This window comes from Leptonychotes weddellii, chromosome 3 (genome assembly GCF_054177405.1).
Source record: "Leptonychotes weddellii isolate Sample4059 chromosome 3, ASM5417740v2, whole genome shotgun sequence".
NCBI classification, from domain to species: Eukaryota; Metazoa; Chordata; class Mammalia; order Carnivora; family Phocidae; genus Leptonychotes; species Leptonychotes weddellii.
In genome coordinates this window covers 140,995,494-141,006,563 of record NC_138371.1, presented here as the reverse complement: position 1 = coordinate 141,006,563, position 11,070 = coordinate 140,995,494, and the positions used below count along the sequence as shown (strand labels likewise).

Below are 11,070 nucleotides of genomic sequence, written 5' to 3'. Positions count from 1 at the left end.
CATGGTCACAAGGTCATGGGATCAAGCCCCACCTCAGGCTCCAGGCTTAAGATTCTCTTTCTCTTTCCCTCTGCCCCTCCCCCTCCACTCTCCTGCTCTCAAAAAAAAAAAAAAAAGTATTCCTTATTAAAATAGTTATTTAATTCTCAAATGGCACTTTCTATTAAGAAATTTCCTAGTGCGGGGATGCCTGGGTGGCTCAGTCGGTTGGGTGTCTGCCTTCAGCTCAGGTCATGATCCCAGGGTCCTGGGATCGAGTACCGCATCGGGCTCCTTGCTCAGCAAGGAGCCTGCTTCTCCCTCTGCCTGCCACTCCCACTGCTTGTGCTTTCTCGCTCTCTCTAATAAATAAATAAAATCTTCAAGAAAAAAAAAAAAGAAATTTCCTAGTGGTTACATGTTATAGAGCTTTACTTGTTCCCAGTGTCTTACCAGACATAAAGTCCTCCTTCTATTCTTACATGGAAAAGTAATGGCAAAACTGAAATTTCCCCTTTCCTGTAGAGTAAGTCAACAGATGGGAGGCATCCGTGGCTTTCTAGAAACTTGATCCCTATAAATTGTAGAAGTGGGCAGAGTGTTTGTCCAATGCTAATGCATAGTGATTTTTTTTTTTTTAACATTTGGTGGGGTAAAAAATAACACCTCTAGTTATCATTTTTCTTTTCGCATTTGTGACAGCCTCATCATCAGTGACATGACATTAGTGTTCAGGGTGTCCATCATGGGAAAATGCATTATTCATTTACATTATGTATGAACTTTTAAAACAAAAATGTCATAGATGGTCTGCAGAAACTGAAGAAAATATATCTAACTATACAAAGAAGCACTGACTGATATATAATGCCATCTTTCACATTTTTCATACATGATTTATTAGTTACAGTAGTACTGCATGTGCATTTTTGTTTTAAGACAACCTTTTAATACAAGGGACAAGGCAGGCACACATGCATACACATCAACGAACATTTATATACACCTGGTATTTATTATTAATACAATGTCTTCTGTAGGGATATTTTGGTAATGAAAATAGAGAGCATCTAAAGGACCTAAATCCTAATTTCTGACAACTTGCTTGAATATTGTCTTTGCAGTTTAATAGTGACAATTAAGTTTTAGTGGCTAACTTTACAATTGTGATAGAAGTATTCCTGAGATGTAATAGAATCCTGCTGATAAGTACACTCTATGCTATAAGGATACAAAACTCAAGTCTGCTTGAATAAGTCATTTAATTATCAATCTCTTTTTCTTTCATTTTAATAAGAAATGTATTGTGTTTCATCAGACATGCAAATCTTACAGACTGCACATATATTTATCAGATAAATATGGATAATATATATATAAGGTACATATATTTAATGATAATAATAATAAAATTAACTTCATGGGGCACCGGGGTGGCTCGGTCAGTTAAGTGTCTGCCTTCTGCTCAGGTCATGATCCCAAAGTCTCAGAACTGAGTCCCACATCAGGCTCTCTGCTCAGAGGGGAGCCTGCTTCTCCCTCTGACCCTCCCCCTCTTGTGCTTTCTCTCTCTCTCTCTCTCAAATAAACAAAATCTTTTAAAAAAGTTAACTCCTATGTACCTACTATCATTTGAAGAAATAGAACCAAAATGGGAAGTGTTAGGGAAAAAATCGTTAAAGTCTGAATAAAAGTGCCTCAGATAGGTTTTAAGTTAAGGGAAAGAAAACAGGAGCTGGGATTCCCCAAGTATCCGTGAGTTTGACTAAACTTAATATTGAGTTTTAATAAGTACCATTATTTTTTCCAACTTCATTAGCTTCCAAACTTTGGGTTATTTCTAACATTTTCTTAAATTTTTAAGGATTTCTTTGGGGATTAAAAAAAAAATCTTACTCAACTAAGTGATAGAAGTAATGGTCTTTGCTCTTTTTATCTCCCACCCCAGGCACATTTTAGGTGGGGAGCACTTACCACAAAGCACCAGGGATAACGGAAAATGTAAACAAACCAGATTAGTTCTGGAATCAAAGGGGCATAAAATAAGGGTTAGATGTGGAGTTTACTCTTTCTGCCTGGTAGCCAGTGTCCTTTACCATATTTCTTTATCATCCTTCTCCTAAAGTTTCATTATAAAAATCATCTTATCCATAAAGCTAGCTTTACCCTCTTAGTAAGAAACTATTAGTTCCTGACATGAGGAATGAAGTCTAATTCATCACTGTGTTACTCTTTGCCTTATCCATTGTAATTGTTCATTTGATTCAGGGTCTTTATTTTTTTATTTTTATTTTTTTTTAAAGATTTTATTTATTTATTTGAGAGAGAGAATGAGATAGAGACAGAGAGAGCATGAGAGGGGGGAGCGTCAGAGGGAGAAGCAGACTTCCTGTTGAGCAGGGAGCCCGATGAGGGACTCGATCCCAGGACTCCAGGATCATGACCTGAGCTGAAGGCAGTCGCTTAACCAACTGAGCCACTCAGGCGCCCTGATTCAGGGTCTTTATATAGGAGTTCCTAGCAGCCTAGGTTTCTAGCTTTCTGAGCATAGATAGAGTATTACTGCTTGTTTTGATGTGGAATCCATGTATATCTTTTTTGTTCTTTTATCTTATAAATAATTATATGCATATTTGTTTGCTATCCTTCTCACTATTCCGTGATTTTCATGAAAATAGCAACCATGTTGTTTTGATCACCATTGTATATCCTTCACTTAACACAGTATCTTGCTTATAAAAGGAGCTCAGTAAATACAGTATTTGTTAAATGGGTGAACTTAGGGTCAGGATGGTATCTTGCAAGGACAGAGTTAGAAATACAATTTCTCAGAGAACAAATGCTTAACCTTAAAAAACTGCTGAGATATGTGTATGTATCCACTTTCTATCATACCCAACTGCTTTTTCAATAGCTATGTCATTTGCAAATCTTTTACTTAAGTTTTTGTTTGTTTGTTTTGAAGGCTGGAAAATCAAAGTAGCATGATAACAAGGAACCATGGACTCTTCCAAACCTTTATAAAAGCTAAGTCCAGAGAATTAAGTAACGGAGAGGGAGGAAAAAGAGAAAGAGAATGGCTTTGAGCTAATAAGGATAGGAGTGTCATTCTACCTGTTCAGAAATAGGACTTGGGAGTTGCGTGATAAACTCTCTAGTAGGTGCCAATACATCAGAGGTCTTCTATAACTATGTGAACTCTCAACAAAACTAGACCTTAGAAACTGGCCTTGTCAGTTTCTGCAGAGTTGCCCATGCCTTTGGGTAAATGCTGGCATAGTGGCCTTTAGATTCGAGGGGCCCTGGAGCTTGAACCAAGAGGATATCAGCAGTCAGCCCTGATTTTCCACTTGTGAAATTTTTTTAGTACATCTGGCACACACTGACAAACAAGAATCATGATGGCTTTCCTGGTCAGGCAGGGAAAGGCATATTGTCCAACATAAAGGGTACCATCAAAATAGGGCCATTAGTAGCTGAGAAACACAAGTGCTAGATACTTACAGCTATTGCCCAAGCACAGTGAGTTCCATTTCAGTCCATTTTAAGGCTCTTTTATCTTACAACCCACACTGCTTCCCATGAGAAGTTTTGTTTTAAAATATTTATTTTGAAAATTATCTCTATTAACATTTACTATGACAAATATACTCTTATGGTAAAGCTTGAATTTAAAACTGTGATCTTTCTTTGGGCCTAGTTTATGTTATAGCTATTTTATCGAACCTTTAATGGAAATTACAAAGATACTGTTTGTTTTGGATATATCAACCTCTCTTCATACATGTGTATAGGAGAGACCTTATATGAACTATGCAACCTGAAAAACCACTGTTAAAATAGAAACTCCACTACAAAAAGCACTCCTACTCAGTTCAATTTTCTTGTCTTTAGATGATTTACTTGACTCTATAAAATCCTCATGTTTATTCTATTCAGTACAGTGATATTTTCTTTTAGTTAAAACTTCTCTGTTAAGTCATGAACAACTTTCGTATTGGATAGTCTTATTTTGCCCTTCAGAATCCCCTCTTCTAAGTCTGTGACCCTGAGGTTCTTACTCTACATGCTTTTTCATGAATCATCTGGGAAAATTTCCAAGAGTGTTGAAGCACAGCCAGGAAGCTGAGGAAATGTTGAAGAGCGCTGGAGAAAAACTGCTGGGAGGGTCAGAAGAATGTCAGAGAAGGTCAGGAAACATCAAACCCAGAAAGGCTCTAAACACATGCCTTGAGGTCAATATCATGTCACAGCCAAAGCTTCAAAAATGCCAAGGTTAGAAAACTACTTTGCATTACTTTTTCTATCCCTCTTCATTAGTTTGGCTTTAACATCTACTATTAAGGAGACAAACAGTACAGTAATAGAAATATATTAGCAAGAATGTTATAGTCAGATAACAACTACTTAATAATAAGCATATCATCTACCAAATAGTGAGAATTCTCTGTGTTAAGCATTCTACTGATCACTTCACATATATAAGCTCATTTGATTTCCACAACAATTCCATGGTATTATTATTCCACTTTTCTGATATAGAATCTGAGAATCAAAGAACTTGTGTTAATTTAGTAGGGTTACTCAACCAATGAATGAAATTCAGAAACAGCCTTCTAAGCCCATCAGCCTTCTAAGTTCCTTTAATTGTGTTATGGCAGTGACCTTTGCAATTGTCTAACACTGTGAATATATATGATGACTAAATTAACTGTAAGTATAATTTTATTTTTTTCCTCTTATAAGCCAAACTTTAGCACAAAAAGAAAATATTCATCTTATTCTGGTTTATTGAAAGGTTAATATACCTAATATATTTTATCCAATATACATCATCTTGTAGAAGCCTTTATCTTCTCTTCATTGTAATCAATTTTATCTTTCAGGTTTACCAGAATAAAACAGCCTTATCTCTGGAAAAAAAATGTTAAATTGTACTGTTTAAAATCATTTGAAAATTTGAAATTTTGTTATAATTGTTATAAAAAATATTTCAACCAGTATCATCAGTAACTAACCAACAAAACTCATGAGAGTCACATGGTGAAACAAGATAGCCCATTCAACTATAGATTCATGAATGGCATGGTTCATAGAAGTTAACACAACAGAGCTATGTCTTTGAGCTATGAGATTTATGAATTTTTTAAAAAGCTCTATTCTGATCTTATCTGAACAGATCTATTTTTATTGCTGAAATAGCATGGAATCATATTTATTCTACTTGCACTTGATTACTGAAGCATAATTTTAAATATCTTAAACCATTATATACTATATTAAAATGATGAATGTATTATTTCTTAAAGTTTTACATGTTGAAGTAGCACGGGAATGGCATAGATTTTCATAAATCAATTGCCCATCAATATGATTTAATTCCTCTGAATGATATTTGATTTCAGTTTAATTTAAAGATTCTCAATATATTCTACATTCCATGTACTATTGCATTTCTTAGGGAAAAGGGCAAATAATTTATGGTACTTTCCTCTAAAAAGCTTTTATACTAAATGAAAGACAGGTGATAGGCAAATTTTTTTTTAATGTAATAAATTACATGGTAATATAGAGTCTATAAGAAGTGCTACCACATGGGAGGGGCTAGGAACTTAATTTTAGGAATTTTGATCCCTTTCTAATAGCTGCCTTGCAGAATAAACTGATAACACGTTATCTATTGTTGTTTTTTATATTCTAAACACAACTGGCTACTGATAATGTTATTTATGTCATGTTTTTCATCAGACCAGACTGATACAATTATTTAATCTGTTCACTGCAGTAACAGACAATAGAACAGATTTTTGTACACAGTGAGGGGAACTATATCCATTATATCCACCACTAGAACCTTATACTTATCACAGTGCTTAGATAAAGTCAGTGATCAGGAGATACTTCTGAATGGATAAAAGAAGGAATGAATTGAAACTATCAAAATAGTAATCTCATCCCAAAATCTCACCCTCTTTGGAAAGAGCTTAGATAATGAAATACTCTTAATATGTAGAGTTTCCTCTTATTTCTTTCAATTGTTAAAAAAAAAGACCAAATCTTTAATACTGGCATGGATAGAATTATTATACTAATATATCCAAAACTCAAATGATAATAGAGAAAATCACTAAGCATATTTAAGCATAAGTGAAAAATGATTTGAAACACTCTTAAATTCTACAGAACTACTGAAGATTTTACTTGCATGATATGCTTAAAAATATTCTAAATATCTCAGAGAACTAAAAACAAAACAACAGTGTGCTCTGTACACATTTGAGCAAATTTTTTTACAATACCCAGAGCCAAAGATATAATTTAAGAAGGGCATGAGTCATTCCTGGGGGTAGAAGAAAATGAAGAACCCAAATTTTCTTCCCTGTTTTATTCTTAACATTTCAACCAATAGAATATTACAGATCATTGGTAATGGCTTAAAGTTGAATTATAAGACTCATTTTGCTCCAGGCACACTATCTTTTGTTTTATTCCTCCAAGTCTCTTGCTTTCCCTTACTTCTAAACCCTTGTACGTGGTTCTATGAGAAAACTCTCCCTTGATTCCTTCACTAATTGAAATACACTTTTCCTCTAAATGTCAAGACAAAAACATAACCAACTAAGGAAAAATTCCCTGATCTAGATCAGCCCTCCATGATTTAAACACTTATAACACCATAAAATATTTATAGCATGTATCACAGTTTCTGAAATACATATTTATTTGCTTACTCAGGTAATCAGAATCTCTCTTCTACAAGCTTTAAGTAATGTGTGAACAGAGATGATTCAGTAGGCAGAGTAACGGTCCACAAAAATGTCCACGTTCTAATCCCTGGAACCTGCTAGTATGTTACATGGCAAAGGGAAATTAAAATTGCAAATAGAATTATGCTTGTAATCAGCTGACCTTAAAATAGGGAAACTGTTCTGGATTATCAAGGGGTGGAAGTCATGTAATAACAAATGTCCTGATAAATGAAAGAAGGAGGGGGGAGAATCAGTGTCAAAATGATTCAGTGGGAGAAAGACTAAACTGAACAGTGCTGGTTTGAAGATGCAAGGTGGCCATGAGCCAAGGAATATGGTGGAAAACATAAGAAAACGGGTTTTCCTCTAGTGCCTCAGAAAGGAATGTAGCTCAGCCAACAACTTGGCTTTAAACCAGTGATAACATGTTTGGCTTCTAAACTACAAAAGTATAAGATAATACATTTTGCTGGTTTTAGCCACTAAGTATGTTGTAATTTGTTACAGCAGTCATAGAAAGCAAATAGATATTCTCAGAACCTAGTGCATGCCTGGCACATGGTGTTTGATACTATTTGTTTAATAAACAAATAGATAATGAGCTTGAGGGATGTGCTACATCTATTGCATGGTATTAAGGTCCCGATATTTTCTTCTCATTCTATTTATACGTTAATTTGAGTCACAAAACATTAAAAAAAAAACCCACAAAATTCTACAATCAGTATTTTGGAGTTGGAAAATTATAGGTCACATTCTAAAGCCTGCATGTATGGCAGATGTAGAATGAGAGTCTGCACCAGCCACCTTCACCAGACTTTGTATGAACTTTTGTTTTGGCTCCCTGAGTGTGGGCAGTGAGTTAATATGAAGGATATATGGCTGGTCAAGTACTGAAACCTTTTTCAGAAGCCAAATGTGATACACTTTTTGCCTCAAATTAAATGACTCCTATTATCTTGGAGTGACTATATTGAAACTTTTTTTTTTTAAGATTTTATTTATTTATTTATTTATTTATTTATTTATTTATTTATTTATTTGAGAGAGAGAGAGAAACAGCATGAGAGGGGATAGGGTCAGAGGGAGAAGCAGGCTCCCCACTGAGCCGGGAGCCCAATGCGGGACTTGATCCCAGGACTCCGGGATCATGACCTGAGCCGAAGGCAGTCGCTTAACCAACTGAGCCACCCAGGCGCCCTATATTGCAACTTCTTATTTCACTTGTGTTTTCTCATTTACTACAATCCTGTGGGCCACCTATTTCTAATCCTATTTTCAATGCTATTAATTCAGGCTCAAAATAGCCTGTGCATGATGATAATAAAAAGCAGGCTAACTTTTTGTTAACTTGATTCTTTTTACCTTATCTACAGACAGTGCTCTCCCTCCCTCTCTCTCTCAATAGCACTATGATGTGGGATTTAAATCCAGGCTCACTGAATTCAACATCCAGTTTTCTTCAATCATAATCATGTCTTCTTTCTGGAATTAGGCTGCTTGTGTTTAAATTCTTTTCACATTTGAACTTGCCCTTTCTCTGCCTCAGTTTCGTCACCTATAAAAGGAGGACGGCAACTGTATCTCTCTCAAAGGTTGTTGTTGGATTTAATATATGAAAAAAAAAATGCTTGGAATAGCATCTGTCTTAGAAAAGCATTCTGTGTAAGTTAGCTCTTATAAGAGCTCCAAAATTGTCACTGGAAAATCTTCTCAGGGAGATTATAGTGTGAGGTTGGAAGAAATATTTTGCTAAACTATATGAGGTGATTGATGAAATAATCCTATGAAGTATGAGTAATAATAGTTTATCTAACATGACTTCTAAAAAATGAGTTGGGTTAGCTAGAAGGTTTTAATTTGCTGTCTAGTGTATTCACATTTTAGGACACAGCTAACTCATTTGAGCCAAATATCTGCATCGAGCTCCATTTGTTGAGCTATGTGACCTGGATTCAAATCCCAACGCTACCACTACTATGTGTGTAACTTTAAGCAAGTTAATTCACCTTTTGACGCCTCTATTATGTCACTTGTAAGATAGGGATAATGATAATACTGACCTCACAGGATTATTTAGTGTTAATAAGTTCATACTTGAAATGTACTTAAAATAGTGACTGTCATATAAGTGACCAATAGTTACTACATATTTTTTATAATATCCCAAGGTGATCTTTCAAGAAATCTTAATTATTCGGGTTTTTTTTTAAGTTTTTAAATTAAATTCCAGTTAGTTAACATACAGTGTAATATTAGTGCAATATAGTGATTCAATACTTCCATACATCACTCTGTGCTCATCACAAGTGCACTCCTTAATCCCCACCACCTATAAAAACGATGGTTAGAGACCATGAAGTAGGTGGCAATGCCTTAACTGTATGCATGCTGTCAGGCCCAAGGGTCTCTTCCATCCTTGTAAAGGGGAGTGCTAACCTTCTCTCCTTTTATACAACATGAAATCTTACTTGAACACGAGAGGCATCATTTTCTTTCACCGTAGATTTCTAATGGTTCAAATACCTAAAACAATAACAACAAACTAAATAGCATATGCTCTTCAGAGCCAAGGTCACCTACCACAAAGCAGACTCAAAATATACTTACTTTACATATTCACTAGCTAGCTAAACTACAAAAGAGAATTTTAAAGGTTTTGTTGTTGAAATTATAAAATTAAAACTACAGCAGTAGAATATTTGTGAAGCCTTTTGTTTCATTTTCTGCTAAATGAAAACAACTTTCAAAAAGTTAACTGGAATGCTTTTATTTGTTTCCTGTCACACATTCTAAATGGCCTTTAAAAGTCAGTAGCTGTTACTCAAGAATAATGAGGTATATTATTCTTTCAATGCACATGTAAATCTCCAATTAACACTAATGGGATTTATGGCAATGAAACCAAAGGGAAACCTACTTCAGTGTCTCAAAATAATCTTTATTTTTGATATCTACCTTTTTACTATCTAAGTGCAGTCAAGCAGAAATAAACAAGTTAGTATTAAGCATCAATTTGACACTTCCATTCATGCTGACATCCTGAAATACTGTCTGTAAACAGTAATGTGTTTTAAAGCAGAGATGTGGCTTTAGATTTTAGTTAAGGATTTATATGTCCCTCCCTCCTCTACCATTAACATTAAAATTATAAAAAGTAAGCATGTGCAGTCCTAGTATTACTTGAGAAATATAAAAAAGGTGATTTTTTTAAATATGTGTGGCAAAACATTTTTAAGAACAGTATTTCAGAAGATTATCCTTTTCACGGGAATCTAGAATCCTAATATCTCTTTGAGACAATCATATATCCCTCTTTAGTAAATATTTCTTTTTTAGATTTCTATAATTTTAGTCTTATTCATATAGTGAAATCTTCATAGAAGACAACTTTTAAGTGGAAAAGTGAAATACCATGAAGTTACTACTGAATTGAAATAGCATCTTAAAGAATATATATTTTAAGGTATTGTGAAACCACCTGAAAAAGATATGAGAGCATAACTGAAATAATTATTTTTATTAGTCTAAGTGTAGAACGATCTACAGGGACTCTAGCCATAGACCTCTGGTAGAATTTGAATCTTTAAGATAATTCTACAGACATTAGACTACACAGTGAAAGTGTAAATCCCTGTGTAGAAAGGACAAATAAGCCCAGTTTAATAGAATTCAATCAAAAAATAATAAAAGGTATGATAATATCCAGAAAGCACATGTTGATATAGCCAAAACCTATTAATTTGCTATGCAATTATTTGTGTTTGAATGCCTGAATAAACACAACTTCTAGAAAAACTATTTAAAGCAAATATAGCAATTAAATAGCTTACCAAAACATAGGAAAAATATATTTCTTGACTAATAAAATAGAATATTCCCCTCTAAAAGTCTTGGCTGATAAAGTAAAATGGCCTTCAAACTGAGGTATTTATCTAATGTCTACTCATCTAGAATGTAATCATGTCTAAAGAAGGGTTATCATTCTTCTCTAGGTAAAGAGAAGTTGACATTTTAAGAAGCTAACCTATTAAAATAACAGGTAGGTTTTATTTAACATGCCCATTCATCTAAGAAAAATTTATTGACTTCTTAGAGATTAGGCCTGGAAGAGTGCACAAACCACAGCAGGCACTTGATAAATATTTTTTGAATGAATAAATTAATTAACTAAATTTTCAGAAATCCTATTTGCAACATTAGAAATGTATTTAAGTCTCTCCTGTACCATGACTCTCAATGCCAGACATTAAGGTCAAGGTATACTAGCTGGTTTTATAAAGTTCAAAGTGTGATTGGATATATTCAGATGCCCGGTGGCTCAGATGGTTTACTGTCCAAC

General features: G+C 34.3%; 1 non-coding gene across 1 annotated transcript; it reads right to left on the bottom strand.

Annotated features, from left to right (window-relative positions):
* Positions 1-9,063: 9,063 nt before the first annotated feature.
* Positions 9,064-9,189, bottom strand: LOC115940808 (U6atac minor spliceosomal RNA). The gene has a single exon (XR_004075535.1). It is a non-coding gene; the product is annotated as a U6atac minor spliceosomal RNA (small nuclear RNA).
* Between the last annotated feature and the right edge of the window lie 1,881 nt (positions 9,190-11,070).